Here is a 24,917-nt window from a genome sequence, read left to right as displayed (position 1 = left end):
AAACCTTTTCATCCAAATTTTGAAAAAGAGCGAAAGAGCCGTTCAAAAGAGCGGCTCTTTTTAATGAGCGGTTCCCATAAAAGAGCGGTTTTGCCCACCTCTAGTAACGAGTTTACAAAAACAGCATAGAACTAAAAATTACACAATTTTTTTATTGGACATTAAAAAAAAACATTACTTAATCCACCGATGGTGGTTGGTGCCTTACTCACAATTATGTACATATTTGTTTCTGTAGTAAGAATGTCAAACCTACAAATTTTATCTAAATTTTACTTCTTACAACATATCTACATGGAGTATGGGGTCTAGAATCCCAAAAATCATTGGACGTAAAATTAGAACAACACTTACGGGGCTGTTCATTTTTCTCGGGAGTTTCAAATCAACAAAATCCCGGGAGCCAGATCTCCGGATAGATCCGAACAACTTTTTCATCAAAATAATCCGGCCTCTAAAATGTGTACAAATGACACTAAAGTGCTCATAACTTTTGATAGGGTAATCAGATCTTCAATCTTTTTGGCTTGTTGGAAAGGTCTTTTGATTACCTATCCAACGATGGGTCGCATGATAGATCCGAACAACTTTTTCATCAAAATATTTGAGATCCGGCCTCTGAAATGTGTACAAATGACATTAAAGTGCTCATAACTTTTGATAGGGTTATCAGATCTTCAATGTTTTGGGCTCATTAGATAGGTCTTTCAAATACCTTTCTTAAAATGTATGATCAGACGGGTTTTCTTACAAAAACCACCCTTTTTATAATCTTTCAAACTTTACACCCAAACGAAAAATATATCACAAAATCTGCAACAGTGAATTTGCTGCAGAAAATGTTATATTTTATTACATTTTTTGCAGCAAGCCCATAGATCATTTTTGCCCGCGTGTAAACACGTCAGCGATCTGCAGTTCTCACCAACACATAGAATGCTGGCGCGTCCCCGAGCAACAATCTAGAAAGAACATTATGTTCGCGCTCTGTCCCTCATCATTCATCAAGCGTCCATGGCGCGGTGGTAGCGTGTCGGATCAGCAACCTAGAAGTTGATGGTTCAATCCTCGTTCTGTTAAGGTTTTTTTTCTGCAATACAATCAATCTGCCGTCGGTAATGTCGATAATTGTCGGTAACGGGCAAAAATGTCATACCCCTATATCGCAAAAAATGCATGAGGACAGTTTTCATGCAGATTCTGATATACTTTCATGCTGCCATGCATCAAAATCATGCGACCGCCGGTTGAGTGTAGTGAGAATCGTTTTTTTTTTCATAACTTTTGAAATACTTAACAAAACTTCATAATAGTTAATAAAGGTCTTGTGGGACCCTAAGACGGATCAAATGAGACCAGAACGGCCCAAATCGGTTCAGCCAGTCCGGAGATAATCGAGTGCATTTTTTTCGGTGCACGGACTTACAGACATACACACGCACAGACATTTGCTTAGAATTTGATTCTGAGTCGATAGGTATACGTGAAGGTAGGTCTACGAGGTCGAATTAAGAAGTTCATTTTTCGAGTGATTGTATACCCGCATAATCAAATACCAAAGGTGAAACTGTCGAAATCATAAGAAAATTATTTCTGGTATGGTTACCATTTGTGATATTGTTGATATAATGTCACGACCATATAACAAAATTAAAATGGTACTATTTCCCGAATTGTTACACTTATCTTGACATATTCGAATGGTTGATTTTTTTCCCTACAATTTAATGAACGGTATCTATTCGTCATACGATTAGGATGGTTCGAAACAGCTATTGTTAGAACATAATAGTACTGTAGCCGGTATGATAAAAGTTATGATACTCGGTATGATTTAGTCAAAGAAACCTAAGCGGAAAATTTCCTAAATTTCCTAAGTCCTAATAATTGAAACAATTGCACAACAATTAATGGTACGATGTAATTATTCCTCATATGTTTGGTATTATTTCAAACAGTTTTTGTATGATTGAGCCAAAAATGAATTTTAGCGAAAATTTTCTTAAGTCCCGATGATTCAAACAATTGTTCAACAATTCATGGAGAAATATAACTTTTCGCCTTATGGTAAGGATTCTTCGGAACAGCTATTGTTAAAACATAAGGGTGCCATAGCCGACGTAGTATTTCCAACTTGAAGCTCAGCGAAAAACTCTTAAGTCCCAATAATCCAAACAATTGTACAACAATTCATGGAACGATATAACTGTTCGCCAAACGCTTAGGATTATTTGAAACAGGTATTGTATGATTGAGCCAATTGAACTACAGCAAAAAAAAATCCTAAGTCCGAATAATTCAAATAATACTTTAACAATTCATGGAACGATATACCTGAATTCAGCGAAAATTTTCCTAAGTCCCAACAATTCAAACCATTGTTCAACAATTCATGGAACGATATACCTGAATTAAGCGAAAATTTTCCTAAGTCCCAACAATTCAAACCATTGTTCAACAATTCATGGAACGATATACCTGTTTGCCATATAGTTTGTATGTAAAGCTAATTTATTTTCGTGATAATTTTTATAAGTCCAAATAATTTAAACAATTGATTGACCATTATCAGAACAATAACTGTTCGCCATATGTGATTGGTCTATAATTTATTTGTATGGTTCTACCATACATGTTACGATATATTTATGATAAATTTTGAGGCCACATTTCATAATAAAATGCATTTTAAACCACCAAACGTTATGTAACTGAGATAGCTCAATTAGATAAGGCGGCAGCACCACGGAAGAATCAACAGGAGACATCATCATCAAGCGGTAACAAATCCCGGACATTACAAAAAAAAAACGCTCACCATTAATAATCATATACTTACCATTCCCGTTGAATCCATAGTTCCCAGAACATTTGTAAAGTTTATTTTTGGCTCCTCCTTTTCAAATGGTGTCGGTAAGTGTCGGTAAAGCAGTTCACCATTTAAAATCATATTTTATTAATTTGTGGTACGGTTCACATAAAATAAGAATTGAACAGTTTGGGGTAGGGTATGACTATGATCCACGAAAAAAATCCCTTGTAAAAATGTATTGTAACATTACCTAACGACCTATTTAATAAATTGTAGGATTGTTTGGGGAATGGAAAATGTACGGTTGCACCCTATTTGGTGTATTATTAAGATCATTTAGGAAAAATCATTCGACAAATGGTGACTGTATGGTTGTTGACTATGCGGGTAGCCTTTCCTCAGTAAGGTGAGAAAGGCAAAAACAGAAATATCCTAAAGATATTTCCGTTCATAAACAGCTATCGTACGGTAAAGCTATAGCATTTTTCGCAAAGCTTTTCATTCAACTCCACGATGAATCGAACGATGCAAAGCATGTTGTCACGCACACCAACGAAAAGCTCTCCGCCATGATGATGCGAACGAACTTACGAACGGAGAACAAAGAAGGGAAGCGCAAAAAGCACGAAGCATAATTATCAACACGCGCGCGGTGGCCACGAAGGAGCCCAGCATACACCAAACAACCCTGAAACAGAATTATGATGGTTTTCGAGGGGATAATGCTCTATCGATCGGTGGTAGGTACTTTTTTATGTGCTGAAATGTTTTTGTTTTTAATTCTTTTGTTTTGAATCTTTTGTTTGATTTGTGGTTGCTCGATATAGGGGGATGGCGTCGCTATTTTTAGACCACATTTTCCACTTTTTCTCATCGAAACCGACTACTTTATCGACTTCATTTTGCTGGGCGAGATAGGACGCCGTCTATTTTTAGACGATGACTCAGCACTTTTACACTCTTGCGCTTAAAAAAACCAGGTGGCAGCACGATGTAACGCCACGTCCCTATATCTGACAATATTGAAAATAGAATAGAAAATTTGGCTTTTCAATTTGAATTCAGCAGTTTTATTTTGTAAACATCAGCATTTATTATTGTTTATATTTTGATTTTCCCAAACTCCACCAGAAAACATCGGCGCGCATGCGTTTGTTGAGGTGGCTGTATGAATAATTTGCACTAATAAAAACCTGCTTGTATACAAATGTGTACGGTTTCATTCACACATCCAGCGGCAGGGCGCATGTGTTGGTGAGATCGCTTGTTGTACAAGCCAGCAGCAGAATCTTTTTATATCAGAATTGTAAACATCGAGTCATTCATTTTCATACCGAAGTTTGTGCTATTCAAAGATGGCCGTGTAATGTTTGTGCTCCGCAAGTGATAGCGTGGTTAAGGGCAGAATAAAAAGTGAAATTTTAGCTCGTTGAGCATTGTTTAGTTGTTAAAAACCAAGTACAAGTGTTAATTTGTAGTTTTATAAACCGATAAGAGTGTTTTTGAAAACAATTGTTGCTGAAAAGTGTTGAAATTGAACAAATGGAATAATATTTCTTCAAACAGATTGTTGTGAAATTGAAAAAAAAAAACTTAAAAAAGAGAGCAAAACGTTGAGTAGTGAACGAAGTGATCAAAATTGTCTCGAAAATAATCAAAATAAAAACCCTTTTTCGTCGAACGGAAGTCGCAAGCAAACGTGAACTTTGGGGAGCCATATTTGAAAATATTAAAAACAAAGGAAATCATCTGTTTTCCCTTGGCCGCGGACAAGTTCGAACGTGAAGCTCGGGAGGATGATATAATCGTGCTGATTTTTTCATCATCGTCGTCGTCGTAGTCCAACTCAAATAGTCTGCGCTTTGTGGCAGATTACCCATAGGGTAAGTGGCACAAAGTTACTAATGTATTCTGCAAATTACTAATATTTAATACAAATTCTCAAACGAAAATATATTTCCATCTGCTCTGTGTTTTGCTGTTGTGTGTGGTACAAAAACATGCGTTGTTTGTGTTTGGGTCGCCCTCCTCGTAAACATACCAACACTGCTTCGACTTGTTCTGCTGTATCAGTGTGTGTGTGTGTTTGTGAGCAGAGCACTGGCTCAGGCGATCAAAACATACCCCGAACCCTCCTTCCTTTTTCCGCCACCCTTGTGCGCGGACCCTTCTTTTGGCTCTTCTGACACACTAACCAACAAGCAACCCCTCGCGCACTTTGGCGTCCCCTCGTCGTCGTCGCCGTCGTGCTAGTTGGAGGGGGGAACTGGGAGGGGTGACGCTGGTTAGGGTTGGTTTAGCGAGGGGATGTTTTGGTTCTTTATTTATTGATTGCAGGCTCTGCTCTCCCATACAAAACTTTGTGATATTGATCATTGTTGCGCAACAGAGATGGCGGTAGTGTTTTGGAGTTTAGGAATTTGGAAAGTATTATGAGCTTTCTTGTGTACATTTTGCAGAATGTCCAATCTGCATATAATGAAAAAAAAGCTCTGACGACATTGTAAAAAAAGTAGAAAATTCACACCCATAAAATCTGCAAATTCGGAACAAACTCTCTTCAATGTTGCATATATTAAAAAATGACTTCAAACCAAGCATTTAACGTTGAAATAAATAAAGAGAATTAACAATTCACAGTCCAGACTCGATTATCCGAAGCTTCAATTCGTCGCCATCGTGCTAACTTGTCGTACGTGCATTTTGGGCCAAATTGAGTTAAGAACGCCATTTTGTGCAGCTCACAATGCCTCACCTTTTGACCTTCACAGATCCCCAAAATTCGATTTCAATCCTGAGATATTCAACAAAAACCGAAAAAACTCCGTACATTTTTGTCACTTTACATATGAAAGTAGTTTCAATCTTGTCGTGCTATCTTGTCACTCCATGAAAATTGATGTAAGTGCGACAAAAGGCCAAAGGGATTTCAGGCCAGGAAAGTCAGGATGCGTTTGTCGCACGTACAAGCTAGACTACCGTAAAAATTTGTAATTATAACTAGGGACTCCTGCAACCAGCTTCAACCAAACTTTGGGACAATGCACAGAATGGTGAGCCAAGCAAAACGTGTTTGTTATTGTTTACATTGCGTGCTTTCGTTTTTGAATATTCAAGGTCAAACATTAAAACGCGTTTTTCTCGGAACGTCAAAATGGCGGGTGCGACAAGATAGCACGACGACGTCGAATTAACATCAACAGTTTTATTGTTTTCTTAGGCACCAAAGATTTTTTTTTAGATTAGCAATGCATATTAAAAAATCAATCTCTTGATAGCGGAATTTCTGATCGATGCGCCCTTAAGGTGAAGCCGTTGATCATTTTCGAAGAAAATTGATCATCACTGTAAAATATACTGTATTAAATTCAATTCAACGAATTTCTTCACCAAAAGGAATCAGCATGTGCCGGTTGTTGCCTTCTTGAAGCCACTGAAAGAATTTTTGGTCTGAATCAAATGCGTTTGAAAATTTATATAATTTTGTGGTACAATCATTGACGTCCTAGTTGACAATCATTGATTAATCACGATTTCCATAACTTTGGAAGGAATGGGATAATCGTTACCAAAAGGAATCAGCATGTGTAGGGCACTATTCTAAACAACTTGTAGAAGGAATTTTGTCAAAGTATTGAAAGCTACGCAAAATTTATATCTTTGAACGAAAAATCATGGCAATGATGGAAGTCTTTACGCTAAGCGACACGTATACTCTCAAGCTCGAAGAAAAGGAAGAATTTATATAGAAACTCCCCCTATTTCTCGAGCTTGGGAGTTTTGGTGTTAATGTTTTATTTGCTTGACATTAACGTCTCAAAAATTGATGAAAAAATGAAAAAAAACAATAAAATCGAATTTTTATTTGTGATTTTTTGCCGCTGAAAATATTTTTCAACGTTTATGTCCCCATCCAAAAAATGCCGGAACTATCGAGAGGGCAAACCATGGTTTTTCAAAAACAACTTCATCTTTTGAATAGAAGCCTAATCAATTGAAAACAAATGAAAAAGCATTTTCCTGTTCTGACCATCATATTTACACGATGTATTTTTCGAGAACATTAAAATATAAAATTTGGCAAGTTTGATCTTTGGCACCATGAAAGAAGTCTAAAGCATATTTTTTGAAGATTTTATTTTCAGAATAGTCGACAAAAATCAATGGATTCGTGTACATATTCTTCAAATTTCTTTGACCAATATTTGAGTACCAATAAAAATATCCCAATCAAATTAAACAGATTTCCAGCGTTCTTCGAAATAATCCCAGAATCCAAGCTGGAAACCCGAATACGACAAAATAAAAATCCTTTCTTAGTGCAATTGGTCATGAAAATACTATTATCTTAAAACTACTTATTATCCTAAAGATTCCCAAAATTATTTTCCTCTGCCATCACATCACATCACATCACATTTTGAAAAAAATCCGAAACAATCAGACAGTTTTCAGGACCATTTCTTTAAAAAAAAGTATCAATTTTGATTCAATATAAGCAGACTTTCTCCAAAACTTCTCGATCGAGATAATTGTTATGACGATAATCAGGGTTGTTTAAAATATCAAAATATCAGCTCTCAGCAACTACAACTATCCCGCTTGAATATTCAGGCCCCACATATAACTGCTCTTCTCTCCTTATCAGGAATCTGAATCATTAAAAATGTCTTTTTAATGAATTCAGATGCTAACTGCTAATTCATACTAATCCAATGAAACGAAAATTTTTAGTAACCTCATTATTTTGAGGAAATTTTACTTCATTTTGGTTTTTTCCCTCAATCTACAAATACAAAATCGTTTCTTGAGCCTTTTGGGACTTGAAATTGCAGTTTAAAATGTTCACGAATCTTCATTCGCACTGAGTGATTTTTAAAAAAATTGCACAAACTTGTTGTTGAACATGCTATTATATTTTTAAAAGTTAAAAAAAAATGCTAATGAGAAATTCTCTACCAAAACCGGAAATGGATTTTATTTGTATTTTTGATTTTGCTCAAACTTTGTGGAGGCCTTCCCTATGGCCAAATATGCTATTTTGTGTCATTGGTTCACCCATACAAGTCTCCATACAATTTGGCAGCTGTCCATACAAAAATGGTATGTAAATATTCAAACAGCTGTAACTTTGAATGAATTTTCTGATCAATTTGATATCTTCGGCAAAATTGTAGGTATTGTTGAGGACTTTTGAGAAAAAAATAGGTACACGGAAAAAAAATTTGCAGATTTATTTATCAACTTTTTTTTTAATAAAACTCAATTTCCCAAAATATGTATTTTTTGATTTTCGAGATTTTTTTTATATGTTTTAGGGGACAAAAATCCGCTACTTTTGAGCCATAGAGAAACATGGTCAAAAAATCTGCCGCCGAGTTATGAATTTTTGAAAAAATAGTGATTTTTGGAAAAAATCTAAGTTTTATGCAAAAACAAGTTTGACATTACTTTTTAATGCAAATTTGAATTTGCAATCGAAAAGTACTTTACAGATTTTTTGATAAAGGGCTCCGTTTTCAAGATATAGCCACCGAAAGTTTGATTTTAGCTAAATATTTGCAGTTTTTCAATTTTCAAAAATAGTGACCATAAGTGACCATTTCTAAAAAAAATTTTTTTTTGAAAAGTTCAGAAAATTTGCTATAAAATTGTCTAAGAGACATTGAAGATTGGACCTCTGGTTGCTGAGATACAGCGGCTTAAAGAAAAACTAACTTAATCCACCTATGTGGTTGGGGCCTTCCTCACTCATTACCAGCAATGGCTGTACACAAATTTCATCTATTTTTTAGATCCAGAATAAAAAAGTACATGAATATTCCTTAAGTGGCCATATCTCAAGACAGGGTTGCCAGATCGCCAATGTTTTGGACTCATTGGAAAGGTCTTTTGATAACCTAATCAACAATGGGTTGGATGGTGGGTTCAGACATAGTTTACATACATTTAAGTGAGATCCGGCTTCCAAAAAGTACATCAATATCACTTAAGTGGCCATATCTCAAGACAGGGTTGCCAGATCGTCAATGTTTTGGACTCGTTGGAAAGGTCTTTTGATTACCTAACCAACAATGGGTCGGATGGTGCATCCGGACATAGTTTACATACATTTAAGTGAGATCCGGCTTCCAAAAAGTACATAAATATCACTTAAGTGGCCATATCTCAAGACAGGGTTGCCAGATCGTCAATGTTTTGGACTCGTTGGAAAGGTCTTTTGATTACCTAACCAACAATGGGTCGGATGGTGCATCCGGACATAGTTTACATACATTTAAGTGAGATCCGGCTTCCAAAAAGTACATCAATATCACTTAAGTGGCCATATCTCAAGACAGGGTTGCCAGATCGTCAATGTTTTGGACTCGTTGGAAAGGTCTTTTGATAACCTAACCAACGATGGGTCGGATGATGGACCTGGACATAGTTTGCATACATTTAAGTGAGATCCGGATATAAGTGAAAACACATTTTTATACATAACTTTTGAACTACTTATCGAAACTTCAATCTGTATAAAACTCGATCTATGGGACCCTAAACCAAGTCGAATGCAACAGGTTTGGGTCAAATCGGTTCAGCCAGTGCCGAGAAACATGAGCTAGTTTGTTGGTCACATACATACATACACACACACATACACACACCCATACACACACACATACACACACACATACACACAGACATTTGTTCAATTTTTGATTCTGAGTCGATATGTATACATGAAGGTGGGTCTACGACGTTTTTATACAAAGTTCATTTTTAGAGCAGGATTTATAGCCTTACCTCAGTGAGGAAGGCAAAAGAAACACTAAAATTGAAGTTTTCTAAGTCTCACCCAATCAGCCCACCATTTTCTAATGACGATATCTCAGCAATTAATGGTCCGATTTTCAATGTTAATACATGAAACATTCGTGAAATTTTCCGATCTTTTCGAAAAAAATATTTTGAAAATTTTTAAGTGAAGACTGACATTTTAAATGGTCGTAATATTCAATATTTGGCACCCAAAAAGCAAAAACTGAAAATTTGTTTTATTGGACATTTAAAAAAAAACTCCAGACATCTTCAGTTTTGGTCTTGTAATCAGACAGTAAGACTGAGATAAAAAGCAATGCAAAAAAAATGGAATTCAGAAAAGTTAAGGTTTCTAGCTAAGTGTTGCTAATTATCATTCATTTTTTCAACAAACGATATTGCGACAAAGGGAAAAAAATGTGAAATTTTACAATACATATGCATGTATGTATGAGAACCCCCGACTTGGCAGGACTTGGCCACACCATATTAAAAATTGTAAAATTTTACAATATCTCGATTAAAAAAAATCGATGCGATTCAAATTTATATTATCCAGACACATTACCTGCATTTTAAATTTCCAACAATGCAAAAGTCACGCTAAGATTCACGCCCCACAAATCGATTAGAAGCGCAGGCGCATGTTTTGATTGTACTCAAAACATTGCAATCGGCAAGGAGGGTAGTCGTGTGGGTGTGGGTGGAAAGACGCCAAGACGTTTCGAGCGGGGAAAGACTTCCCCCCTTTCGGAGAGAGACGATTATTTTGTGATTCACATCAGCCGTTTCGCATCCCAGCGATGAAACACTTTGGACACGTCGCAAGACTCGCGATTTGAGCTGATGGTGGCGCCAATCCAATTGATACGTTCAAAGTGTGTCTTAATTAAACTGTTGATAAGACACCAACCGAGAGGCGTCGCAGTTTTTTTTTGATATTGTTATATTAAATGGTTTGAGATGTTCGAAGTTGAACGATGTGTGAGTTTTCAATTTCAGTTTCCCTCTGTTGTGTTCGAGTTTTTATTTTTGCAACACGTCAGACCTGTTTTAAGGCTTGTCAATGTGGAGGTTTCTGCTCTCAAAATGTTTTTCGTTTGTGAGGGTTCCATTTTCGAACCATTTCCGACACATGTTTTCTCGATTATTTCTCGATTTCAGTCCGCGAATGGTTCGATTCTTCTTGGAGGGTCAAAATTATTCTTGCTTTTTCTTGTTGCTGTTAATAATTGGGATAAAATATAACCAAAGGGGGAAGATGAAAATCTAGGTTGGTAGGGCAAACAGGTTCGAAAAAAGGGAAATCTACAAGTAGAGGAATTTCACCCCTCGCTATTTATCCAATAGGAGTTTTTCCTTCAATGTTTTGTTCTATTTTGGAGTTAGGGGAGCGCGTTACTGAATACTGTCGTGACCTGGAGGAAGGTAGCAAGTTGAATAAGGGAATTTCGATGGAAAGGGTGATTTTTTATTTTTCTTTTTTTAGATTAAGTAGGGATGTAAAGCATGATGGGAAGGAAGGACGTTGAACTCTGCTGAACTGGTTAATTGTTATCATTGAATAGCTGAACTCGCGGTCTTTTTCAATTCAATTGTGAAGACCACGTGTTTTTTTTGTTTTATGAAGGGTTACTTTAGATTATTGAAGCAGTAGTGTTATGTAACACACATATTTTTTTGAATGGTAAGCTGAATTGAATCTTATTTAGTTATGTTATTCAAAATTTAATAAAAATCTAATATTTCAAAATTTTTAAGAAATTAAGTAAAATTGACCAAAAATTTCTTAAGTTTGAAGTCATTTTACTGTTAACTGGTATCTCTACCAAATTTGAAAAAAAAATCAAGCTATTTCATTATTTGAGCAAACTATCAACTAGAGGGTGACGATTCTCGAGATTTTCAATTTCCCGGGAATCGAGAGTTGTATTTTGATATTTCCCGGGAATTCCCGGGACCCGGGAGTTTTTTTCAACCATGCAATAGTGCCAATAATTTAACAGAAATGTTATAAATTTGTTGCTTTTCAACCAATTCAGTTACAATTAATTCAAACTTATTCATTGACACGTTAATTTAATTAGCCTTGTTTTATAGTTCCGTGTTTTATAGCTTGTTGCATGGACTTGTTATTAGATTTTTAAAAATTTGAAATTAGCTAACATATAATTTCCCAGTATCTTTATTTTTGTAATATGATAAATAACGACTCAAAACAACAATTTAAAATTGTTTTTCCTTCTCGGGTCACCTGTAAATATTAAATAAAAAATATTAACCTGGAAAATATTAAATGAAGAAACATTAACAGTTATCCGGAAAACCATAACGTTAACAATTGGCGGATCTGATCTTTACAAAGGTTTATGCAAAACCCAAAACTACTATTGAATTCAAAAAGGAAATCACCTTGATACAGCGAGATTAAGTTACTTAGATAAAAAAAAACAAAATTGTAAGAATTGTTATGAGATATTATGGAAATTGAAAAAATGAAAAAAAAACTCATCTTGAAAAGGCTTATCCCACTTAGAAATAATAAATAGAAATTAAATTAAAAAAAAATGAGTTTTTCATTTATGGGGTGTACCTGCTAAGTATGCTTTAAAGTAACTTTTGGCTACACTCAATTATAGTTATTGGAATTTTTGACAAGTTAAAAATTACACTTTCTGAGTAAGAAGATTATAGAAGCATTGGTTTATTCGAACTTGAATATCGATCATTGAACACTCAATGTTCTGAACAATTTCGATTTTTTCAAATGTTTTTCTGATTAGTTTGTATAATTTGGCTTTCATATTTAAAAGAATAAAATTTCCCGGGAGTCTCGACCAAATTTCCCGGGAATCGAGAGGTCAAAAAATGATCGATTTCCCGGGAATTTTTTCCTGGGAATTCCCACTCGTCACCCTCTACTATCAACGATTAAAAATTAAAATCTGATGGTACCACAATATCTAAAGCTTCAATTTTCTAATTTAAAAAAAATCTTTGTAGCCTTTATGATGTACACGGGACCCAGCATTTTAGTTGATTTATCGTGGCACCTGATTTTGCGCCTACAATCGTGAAGTGCTTATTTTTGAATATTTTAACCCACGGCGTGTTTTCTAGAACAAACTTTTCAGGAAAAAATAGTCATCGCTACTTTCAAATGTGTCTTATAGGAAATTTTCTCAGCTTTCCAATGCTTCTAAGAGCGAAATGTTTCATCGGGAAGTTTCTGAGATATCTCTATTTTAAGTTTTTTGATTTTAAATTTCATATTATTTATTAGAAACTTTATACTAACTGTTCAGAATACTTATCAAATGATGTGTTTCATTTGTGATTTACTCATCAAAATGTGCAAAATAAGACAAGAAACAACTTTGTAGAAGGTCGCAAACCGCTAAACATTTTGAAAATTATGTTTTGTCTGAGTTTTTGAATATATGGGATTTATTTAAAAATTTTAATGATAAAACAGTGTAAAAATATATTTTTTACCAAGAATTATTAGATTATTACATATTTTTGGTGTACAAATATCACGTGTCTGCTCTAATTTAGCTTGTTCTACCGAAACTTTGGCAGGTTTGTGATTGTGAATGGTATTATTGAATTTTAATGAATAAATTTGATATTTTCTTTAACAAACATTAACCAGGAACATAAATACAAATATGATTTAAAATCGAAAATGTACTACATATAACTGTTGCAAGCTTCAAAAGTCATATTTTCATGAGTTTAAAATAAATATAAAATTTTAAATGTGACTTTTTCGACTGTGTTTATTAATTTGAGATGGATTTTCGGCTTGCAGTCGTTGAAAGTAGCTCAAACACTTATTTGTGTACTTTATGTAAGATTGCAATGTTGGATAAAGTACACAAATAAGTGTTTGAGCTACTTTCAACGACTGCAAGCCGAAAATCCATCTCAAAATATAAAATTTTATATAATGTTTACTTTTGAAAATGCACTTAGAAAGTAGCAATAAAACTCGAGTCTTCCAATTCAGAATGCTGAAAACACCGTCACAAACTTTTTTTTGTTCGAACAATATTATTTATCATTTCAACAAAAAAAAATCAAACAGAAACTTCCTTTCCAAACTATTTGAGCAAAAATCAGGAAATAAAACATTTTTTAAAAAGATGAGATTGAAGATGAGAGTCTTATAATCTTCTCAAATATTGCTAATTCCTTGATTATTTAATACAAAAAAACTAAAACAATTATTTTATACAAATGAAAAGTATTTCTCCTAAAGCTTGCAACAGTAGTTTGCAGTTCAATTTCGAGTATTAAACATTAACCTGTTTTGTATCCATGCAACTGGTTAATGTTTGATTGAGGAAATATGATATTATAATTCATAAAAATTTTGAAAAACCTCATCAATCTCAAACCTGAAGAAAATCTGTTGTATCAACTAATTCCAAGCTGGATCAGAGCAGACCGGTGTTATTTGTACACAACAATTATGTAATAATCTAGTTGTTCTTGTAAAAATAATATTTTAATGCGGTTTAATGATTTTAATTTCTGAATAAATCCCACATATTCATAACATCGGTAAAAACTTCATTTTCAAAATGTTTAGCGGTTTGCAACCTTCTACAAAGTAGTTTCTTGTCTTATTTTGCACATTTTTATGAGTAAATGACACATGAAACACATCATTTGACAAGTTTCCTGGACTGTTATTTAAAAGATACCAATAAATGATTAGGGATTTTAAAACAAAAAACTTAAAATATAGATATCTCAGAAATTTCCCGATGAAATATTTCGCTCTTAGAAGCATTGGAAAGCTGAGAAAATTTCCTATAAGACACATTTAATAGTAGCGATGACAATTTTTTCTCCTTAAGGTTGCCCAGAAAACACGCCGTGAACCAGCAATTTTAGCAAAAAAAAGAACGGACAAACATCATTTTTGTCAATTGTTGTAGGTCTGTGTAATTGAACTTCGGATATCGATCTATTTTTTATAGATTGTTTAGGACTCCTAATTAGACCAAAGATTGCAATGTTGAATTATATTATAAAAATAACTATATCAAACAGAACCATACATTTTATCCAATCCCAGTCTGATATCAAAGACTCTCATTAATTCTCTGACACTTAAAACATATTACACGTGCCAGGGTAATCTTGTAACGCAAGTTCCAATCTAAGCCTAAGAAGAAACAGCAAAAAAACATACTTCCTCTGTAGTCAGTCACGGTGCACGTGTCCGGGCGTTGTTTACGAGCACCGGAATTCAAATCGTCGACGCGAATTGCAACGTGCTCATAATACGCAAACAGTCACTCTCAGCGGCTCTGGAAGATCAACACTTTCCGTTGAGTACACTACACTACGATGCCAGGTTAGTCTGTAGTATCGTGAATAAACGACACTTATAGTTGGTCATTCGAAGGTTTTAGTTGTTTTTGTGATATCAAAATTATTATAGAAGAAAACTTGATATGAATGAATTTTCCCTGAGTTTTTTTTTTCAATATTCCATAAATGATCTACTCAAGGAAATGTTTAAAATTCAGGGTAAAAAGCAAGTGGAAAGCTTTGAACGAGCCCCCAGCTTCACAAATATGCAAATCGTTCACCCAAGGCATTTGTATTGTAGAGGCACAGCACAAATCAGCCCCCACATACACACCTCTCTGATTCGCTGTCCTTGACTATTGGTGTCTGTCTGACAGTGAAGCAGCTTAGTGACAGGTTATAGTATGTGTTTAAAAACCCGTTCCAAATAGTGGTCGGTGGTCCACTATCGCAGAATAACAAAAACAACTGTTACCACTACCGTTACACACCTCACGATAACACACATCTCAGTCGGCAAAACAACAACAAAATTGCCACGCGCCCGGATGACGTCATTGCTGAGAACGGGGGATTCTACAGGCAATGCAAATAAAAACATGCCGAACGACGTACATTTCAAGTCGCTAGACAGCAAAACAACCCCTTTCCATATGGTACAAGCTGGGGAAGGGGGAGGAGGATCGAGGTGTTTCGATTCTGACATTTGCGGGGGCTGGGTGAGTGTTGTTTGCTAAACGATTGCCAGTGAAAAACAACAACTTTTTCTCCTTTTTCTTCTTTTTCCACCCGAGAACTTGTAGAGGTTCGATGAGGTGCGCCCCTTGTGGTAAACGATAAGTCGAGAAAGTGAATGGCAACCTTTCACCAGCGAAATCTGTTGTGGAATTTCGTGGAATTCGATTCCCGTTATTACGATTTCGGGAATTGACGACGTTATGGTGGAAAACACGTTTAAGAAACTAGTTTTACGTGACAATCCCTGATTACTCTGAAGGTATTGAAAGTTTAAAGATATATCTGGTGCTAGCTTCTATCTTTAGGCTGGGCCAGACAATGACAAATGACCCAGGAATAGTAGCGTGAGGTCTAGGCTAATACCCGGGACTGAGATATACTTTATTAGCATAATCCAAGTTTGAAAACGGATAGGGTGGCCACCAGATTTCGATTTTCAATTTCCTGGTTTTCTTCCGAGACTAGAAGGATATTTCTGGAATGTTTATAAATCAAATTACAATGTTTTTTAGGCTAACGTTAGTATCAGAATACTTTTTGAACGCATACATTTGGTTCAAAGTTGAAATTCCTCAAGAAAGCTTTCAAATATTTTGAATACAAAGTAAAGTTTCCAATCCATACCTCTAATTTCACTAATGATTGGGATTTTTTATCATCATGCTCTACAGATTTTACAAACTCAAAATAAAATTAAAATCGTTTTTGTTCTTTAGAATAACATAAATTATTACTAGAAAGCAGGAAATGGCATTCACAGTGTATTTATTTTGTAGAAAAATTTTGCACAACTACACTGTTATCAACATTAATGTAAATGCTCGTAATTTTTTTCTTTGAAAAAAGGTTTTGTGAATTCAAAAAGAACAATTCTTCCAATATTATCAATTTATGTGAATAATTTTTTTTTTTTTTGGCTGAAATTATGTGAGTAGGGAAACAGCATCTAATTCCAGCGTGCCTCTAATGTTGGCAGGTCAGAACTTTGACATTCAATTAAAGCTAATTAAAAGCGTTTTCAACTGAACTCGAGTGATAAATAGCTCAATATGAAGTGAGCAAGCAAGTTTCTTCCAAAATTTTTGCAAAATTAGTTGTTTAAATAGTGAAAATCAGCAAATTGGATGGAGTTAGGAGCGAGTGCTTAACCTGCCAAACATACGAGAATTTCCCCTACTTTCTTTTTCGCGAAAAAATCCTTTTGCATCATTAGTCCAAACAAAAATTTATACACTTTGGCAGCAGTGCAGAGAAAGTTCCATACAAATGAGAATACAAAGAGACGAGTTGTTCCTTTTAATTCCGCTATATATTTTTAATATCTTGACAGATACGTATTTCGTCTACTACTTGCAGACTTCATCAGTGGTCTGCTCTCGACTCCATACAAATGTAAAAAAATCGGTACCTTGAAACGTTTTTGCCTTCCTCACCTTACTGAGGAAAGGTTATAAAATCACTCGAAAATTGAACATCTTAATTTGATGCCCTAGACCCAACATTACGTATACATTTCGACTCAGAATCAAATTCTAAGCAAATGTCTGTGCGTGTGTAGGGATGTTGAGAAAAATTCGTAAAAAATGGCCGTGCTTTTCAAGAACACATAATTTTCAACTTGAACTCAATTGTTGTGTTGATGTAGTAACCACCTAAAAGTGATTGTCTGTATTCAAAGTGACTTTTTTGTAGTAGAATTCTAAAAATATTGTATTTTTAAAATATCTGAAAATTTTACATAAATTTCAAACGACATGATTAAAAAAAAGCTTTACTTGATCCACCCTTAGGTGGTTGTTGCCTTCCTCACATTTAGAGGGTAATGCATAACATCAGATTGGGTAGTCAGATCTTCATAATTCAAGGCACTTGCTTATAACTTTTGATAGGGTTGTCAGATCTGCAATCTACGGAACTCGTTGGAAAGGTCTTTTGATTACCTATCCAACGACAGGTCGCATTATAGATCCGAACAACGTTTCCATCGAAATATATGAGATCCGGCCTTTAAAAAGTTCAAAAATAACACTTAAGTGCGCATAACTTTTGATAGGGTTGTCAGATCTTCAATCTTTTGAACTCGTTGGAAAGGTCTTTTAATCACCTATCCATCGACAGGTTGCATTAAAGTTCCGGACAACGTTTTCATCGAAATATTTGAGATCCGGCCTCTTAAAAGTGCATAAATAACACTTAAGTACGCATGACTTTTGATAGGGTTGTCAGATTTTAAATTTTTTGAACTCGTTGCAAAGGTTTTTTGATCACCTATCCATCGACAGATAGATCCGGACAACGTTTTCATCGAAATATATGATATCCGGCCTCTAAAAAGTGCACTTAAATGCGCATAACTTTTGATACCACACACACAGACATTTGCTCAGAATGTGATTATTAGTCGATAAGTATACATGAAGGTGGGTTTAGGAGGTCAAATTAAGAATTTCGTTTTTTCGAGTGATTTTGTAGCCTTTCCTCAGTAAGGTGAAGAAGGCAAAAACTTTGCAAAAAAGATTTTTTTCCAATGATTTAATAAAGTACATACTAAATCATTCAGACTTTTAAAATCATACATAAGTACTTAAAAAAAAAAAAAAAAAAGCAATTGGCCTTAACTTAAAATAATATTTACAACATATTTTTAAACTTCATGGTATTATAATTTTTAAGTTGAAATATACGGTCCAGACTCGATTATCCGAAGATTCAATTGTCCGAAGTTTCGATTATCCGAAGTTCTATAACCAGAAGGTTTGTATAGGACTTCGGTTAATCGAATCAGGTCCAAAAACAAATCATTTTTTTTTATTTACTTTCAACATCAAATTCGAGTTCCCCATTTTAGTCAAATTTGAATTTTTAATTGCCTTCTAAATAAAAATTATTTTTTTTCAATTTTTCCGCACCGCCATTTTGGCCGCCATCTTGGATTCAAAAATTCTAAATCATTTTAGAGAAGTTTATGGGACATAATTAAGCTCGACAAACAAAAATTAGAAAACGACTTTTTTGTGATTCGATTATCCGAAGATTCGTTTACCCGAAGTGAAATTTTTCCGAGGCATTCGAATAATCGAGCCTGGACTGTGTTGGATTCGGAGGCATGATTTTTCTTTTAGAAAATTATTGTTTTTGTTCCATAATATATTTTGAAGGAGCTATAATTTAAAAGAAAATAAATTCAAATTTTGACAAATTTATTCAAATAAATGTTTTGCCTTAATGGCCAAATAATAGCATATTGTTTCACTGTTTGATAAATCTTAAATTCCCGAATTGCAAGGTAGATCCGAACATAAATTTAATCAAAATATCTTAAATCCGGTTTCGAAAAAGTGTATAACTAACATTGAGGTGCTCATAACATTTGATAGGGTTGTCATCTCTATAATCTTTGTGCTGCCATGATCACATAAATGTCCCATATGCATTTTCATCGCTTTTGAGTTATTGTTGAAACTTGGTTCAAAATTGTGTGCACTTTCAGAAAAGCCCTAAAACATCCAGTTTTTTATTCTAGAAATCAGGAGGAAATCCAGTTTTTCGCGAAAATTTAACTCGTACACGCAGAAAAATAAGGCATATTTGAATCAACAAAACGTTTTGTTGATTTGAAAATCCTAATTTTTGTTGAGTCAACGTAAATGTCAAAGCAGCTTTTTCAAAACAACAAAAGATTTTTGTTTAATCGAGAAAATCGAGGTTTGTTTCAACGCAAAATCGGCGTTGATAATATTCAACAAACATTTTGTTGATTCAAACCTCGTACAGGCTGATTCTACCGCCAGGCTGTTTTTGCATATGAGACATTTATGCGTTCAAATATAAAAATTATGAATTAACTAATATCAATTTATTAAACACCTTCCAGTAGCGGACAAATTTGGGAGTGAGACGATAAAAATCATGAAAAATCAAAAGTGTTTTTTTGTGGTTTCTAAGAACATACATGTCACCACGCCCTGAGCTTTCTTTATGAAAAATGATCATTCAAAAGTTTTAGATACCCGCATCACGTACAAAATGAGAGCCTCCAACAAAACAAAATTCCATGCAGTGAAATCCACTAGCAACTAAAAATAGCCCACCACAATTGATCCTGCCGGCAGCCACAAGGACATCGCCATGTAAAAGGGCAAGCTGCTATCTTCATCGTTTCCTCTTTCACGCTGAATAACGAGCAACCGATAGACTATCCAAACAAGACTCTCGAACAAATAGTTCGCCCACAGTCCATTTTTGCGTAATTCCTACGCAAAAGGCACACACACACACACTAGAGGAAAATCGTCAACAAAGGGAAAAGCTTCGTGTCGAGACCTTTGGGGTTTCACGCCGTTCCACGTGTCGGAAAAACATCCTTGAACCAAGCCAACGTCAACACCGGCGTTGTAACCCACTCTCAACCAACCCACCCTGGGCTCGTCCTTTTTCCCCGTATCAAACCAACAATCTGACGGTGACGCCCACGCGCCCTGCAAATTTGAGAAGAACCGTGACTACGCGTGCCATTTGTCGACGTCAATTGCGGTGATAAACAGCAGGATTGGGGTGAGTTGGCAGGTGTTACACGAATTTCACCAAAAAAATTACCAAGGTTACGAATATAGTTTGTAAAACTTGAGTTGCCAAAGTTTAAGATAAATGAAATTTAACAATTTTTTAAAATATCTTCAACAAATATTAATCTGGAAATTTCCCCATTTAACACGAAAAATACACAATTTCCTGTGCAAATACTGTTTTCATTCGGAAGGCTTATGATTGATGTCTATCGAAGCCTATCATGCGCGTATAATTGATTACCGATGAACGATATTGCACACAAAGTTGGGCCTCAACTGCGTAAGCAAATTTGAGCAAACCCAGCTAAATGTTGTCAATCACTGGCCATGAACTTCGGTGCGGTCTTTCAACGGCCAACCAGGACAATGTCGCAACCGCTTTCGAACCCAACGCGGTTCCAAAGTGTCTGAGCAGAACTTGCTGTGGGAATCGGAGTTCGGGGCAAAAATAGAACTAACTTTTCTTTAAATCAGCGTTAAGCAAGAAGCCTCGAATTTCAGTGTGGTGCAATTTGTCGAGTGCAGTGAAAAAAAATCGGGCAACTGGAAACTCCGCGTTTTGTATTGGGACCCCCGTGCGGTGCATAAAGTGCTGATTGGAAATATGAGCTCGCGAGGGACCATAACTGTTCTATTGATTTGATTGAGGTTATGCTCCTGCTGACATTGCGACATGGCGGCTTATTGCGCGTTGAATGGTTTGTTTCAATGTTGCAATTTTGCAATATGATTATTTTTTGACTTATTGAATTTGATGCAATCACATTGTACTCTAAGGTTGCTTGGTAAAAATAGATTCTTACGTCTTTACAGCAATTCAACGTCAAACCAGCACGTAGGGAGTATAATTTTCCCGGGAAACGGGAAGACTATTTTTGAAATTCCAGGGATTCCCTGGTTCTCGGGATATTTTAAAATGGTCTTAAAATCCATTTTCTAATACAATTGTAAAATTCGTAAATCGATTAATCAAAGAGTTAGATGATTACCATAATCTAGACTATAATCTGAACAGGCACAGCAGCAGCAGTTTTTAGAATTGGAAACTTGTATTTTCTTCGTTGTACTTTTGATTTAATTTTGATTAATTTGGATTTACTCATTTTAAGCATGATTGAACCAGCAAAAACATATCAGGGTTTTTTTTATTGAAATTTCAACGTACAGAATTTTAACATTTCAATTAAGGAACTGGTGAATAATCATCAGTTCCAGTTTCAATGGTAGGCTAAGTTTACCCTTTTTTGAGGCCGGATCTCAAATATCTTGTTGAAAAATCAAAAGACCTATCCAACGCGCCCAACAGATTGAAGATCTGACAAACCTATCAAAAGTTATAAGTACTTTAGTGTTTTTAATACACTTTTTTGAGGCCGGATGTCAGATATTTTGATAAATATAAGTGTTACTTATACACTTGTTTGAGGCTGTGTACTGTAATCACCTTATGAATGCGAGGAAGGCACCAACCACCTAAAGGTGAATTAAGTAACGTTTTTTTTATATTCATGTATTTCGTAATTTAAAAATTATTGTATCTCGATGCCGTTGCATCATATCAATAAGTGGTCAAAGACAAATTTGTAGGAAATTGGACGAGCTTTCTGAATAAATACACTTAAAAAAATACACGCCGTTATGAGATTTTTGGATTTTCAAGTAAAGTAGTTAACTTTGAAGGTGATGTCACGATTTTTTATCGTTTAATTTTTTTGAGGAAATAGCCTAAGATGTTACAAAAAGAATCAGGAAAAAACTGGATGACATGTATCTGAAGCCCAATCCTTGTGCTGATACAGCGTTTTCAAAAATAATAATATTGAAAAACAGGAGTTTTGATGGTTTTTGGTTATTTTTATATGACAGACTTCATTTTTCAGACTCGTAACTATTTTTACCGGATAGCTCGTCCGCTTTCCCAAAAGTTTGGTTTTGACAGCATTTCAATTGGAATGTGAGATTTATATTTTTAGTCGGTTGAGACCCGATTAACTTAAAACTGAATTTAAAGGAAACTTGCATACATGTGAACCGTAAAAAATGTCAAACTTTTTTTAAATCTATTTCACGGTATTAGAATATACATTTTCATCCATCAACAAAATAATTTTGAAGACAATTGGTCGATCGTTGCCGAGACATAGCTATTTGAAGTTATCAGTTTCAAATAACGGGTGCGACGATATCTCAACACAGCTTTGACCAAATCGACTCAAAATCTTCGTATAGACTCGTTTATTCGGTCCCGTGTGCATGACGAAGGCCGATTTTCAATAAGTTAATTTAAAAAAAAGATGAAATTATTTTTGTGTTTTCATATGAGCAGTACATTATTTTCCATACAAATTTGGCCGCTGTCCATGAAAAATGATGTATAAAATTCAAAAATCTGTATCTTTTGAAGGTTTTTTTTTGTCTTCGGCAAACTTGATTTGCAAAAAAACACTGTTTAAAACAGGAAAATTTATGTTTTCTAAGTCTCACCCAAACAACCCACCGTTTTGTAATGTCGATATCTCAGCAACTAATGATACAATGTTAAAATATGAGAAATTCGTGAAATTTTTCGATCTCATGAAAAAAATATTTTCAAATTTTTTAAACCAAGAGTAATATTTTAAAAGGGCGTAATATTGAATAATTGACCCTTTTGAAATGTAAGTCTTGATTTTAAAAAAATATTTTTTTCGAAAAGATCGGAAAATTTCACGAATTTTTCATATTTTAACATAGTGAATCGGACTATTAGTTGCTGAGATATCGACGTTAGAAAATGGTGTGTTGTTTGGGTGAGACTTGGAAAACATCAATTTTCATGTTTTTAAACCTTTGCATGGCAATATCTCAGCAACTAAGGGTCGTATCAACAAAGTTAAAAAAAGCATAATATAGAGCTCTAAAATTTTTTTTTTTCAAGAGTTGGCAAACAAGTGCACTAATTTTAAAGATGAAAAACTGCGACTATTTTCAAAAAAGTTACCTAAAAATGGCAATAACTTGAAAACGGTGCCTCTTTACAAAATTTCACTGAAGTACTTTTTGATTGCAAATTTGATTTTACATCGAAAAATGAAGTTGAAAAATTTTTGCGATCAATATTTAAATTTTTTGAAAAAAATAGCATTGATTAAAAAAAATCATAACTCGGTCAATGATTTTTTGCACAACCTGGAAATTTCTGAAAAAATGGCATTTGATGTCCTCTAAAACATATCAAAAAATAAAATAAAAATAAAAATAGTGTTTTTTTTTTGCAAATCAAGTTTTGATGACAAAAAAATAAACAAAAAATTAAAATAAAAAATAATCAGTTTTTGATTTTTGTATTTTTTTTAAAAAAGCTAAATTTTAAAATCGGGCTTTGTCATTTACGCCGGGTGTCTTGAGAGTCTCCACCTCTTATTTCAGACAATTACATCTCGAGATATCGTGGCACCCGTAAAAAATGACAAATTTTTACAACCCGCTTTGAGCAAGGCAAAATTTTGAGATTAAATCATCTGACCGATTCTTAGCAAAGCTACACCAAAATGTCATTTTTTTCAATTTTTAATGTGATTTTTTATATGAAAAATTTCATTTTAGTTATGATCTAATAATTGCAATGTGCTTTAAATGCGTTTTCTTATCTGAAATGCCAAAAATATTGACCAAATAAGGTCTGCAAGTCATTGAATGGGAGAGGAGTTTTTCCATAAATCTGCTCCTTTCGTTGTCCCGTCACGAAAAGAAATGGCTGGCAAAAACTCAAATCTCAACCAAATCTTTCAGTTCAAGGAGCAAAAGATTCGTTTTTCAATTTGTGATAATGTGTAGGAGAGCAAAAGTTTTAAAAAATCAATCTGGCAAAACTGTGTCGATTTTTTTGGTGTGCCTTTTAAATTCCAGTTTTACGATGTTGTCCCGTCACGCTACATTTTCATTTCAGGAGAAGCACAGGTATAATATTGTTCATTATGCATGTCATTTCTATGTTGGAAATTAAATATCTTTTCAAATATGTAATAACATTGGGGGGTTTCTTCTTTAATTATGCCACTACAGCCAAAACGCTGAAAAAAACTTGGGATTTTTTTTGAAAAGGAGCCGAAGAATCGGTCATCTATTACTCAGTTTGATCATGAAATATCTTCATGAAACTTTCAGGAGTGATCTTTTTAGTGGATTTAATAAATTGATTTCTTACATGTATGTAACCCCTTAAGAGAAAGCAACTGAACTCTAGATACATTTTAATGTGATGCATGTAATGCTAAAGTTGGCTCATTTTTTATAATTGCATTTATATCGCTAAAGCCGTTGCTAAAAAATATAAAAATCAAAATTACAAGCATTGATTCCAACATTTGAATGGAAAGAGTACATTAATCATTAGTTTTGAAAATATCTAAGTATTGACGAAATTATTGTTTTTTTGTACCTAAAATTCCATGCAAAAAGATTTTTTCGGAATAGCAAAAAATGTTGTAATGTTGCAAAACTTGATTTTTTCAATACTCGTCGTATTTATCTAGCTCGGTAAACCTCGTTGAATAAATGTACGACTCCTGCTGAAAAAATCTTGTTTTCGCAACTTGTTGCATAAACTACTATTGCGGTACTGTACATTGGATTTTCTGAAAAATTCAAAATAATTTAATACAATCTCAAACAGGTTATTTGAAAAA

General features: G+C 34.4%; 1 protein-coding gene across 2 annotated transcripts in view; it reads left to right on the top strand.

Annotated features, from left to right (window-relative positions):
* Positions 1-4,128: 4,128 nt before the first annotated feature.
* Positions 4,129-24,917, top strand: part of LOC6032750 (protein CREBRF homolog) — a 34,485-nt gene continuing 13,696 nt past the window's right edge. For both annotated transcript variants that reach the window (XM_038259813.1, XM_038259808.1), the window contains exon 1: positions 4,129-4,695. The gene's annotated coding sequence lies outside the window, so the exon portion shown is untranslated. The remainder of the gene's footprint in view (positions 4,696-24,917) is intronic.

This window comes from Culex quinquefasciatus, chromosome 3 (assembly GCF_015732765.1).
Source record: "Culex quinquefasciatus strain JHB chromosome 3, VPISU_Cqui_1.0_pri_paternal, whole genome shotgun sequence".
In the NCBI taxonomy this organism is placed as follows: domain Eukaryota; kingdom Metazoa; phylum Arthropoda; class Insecta; order Diptera; family Culicidae; genus Culex; species Culex quinquefasciatus.
The sequence above is the reverse complement of the archived record's forward strand: the minus strand, read 5'-3'. Positions and strand labels throughout refer to the sequence as shown.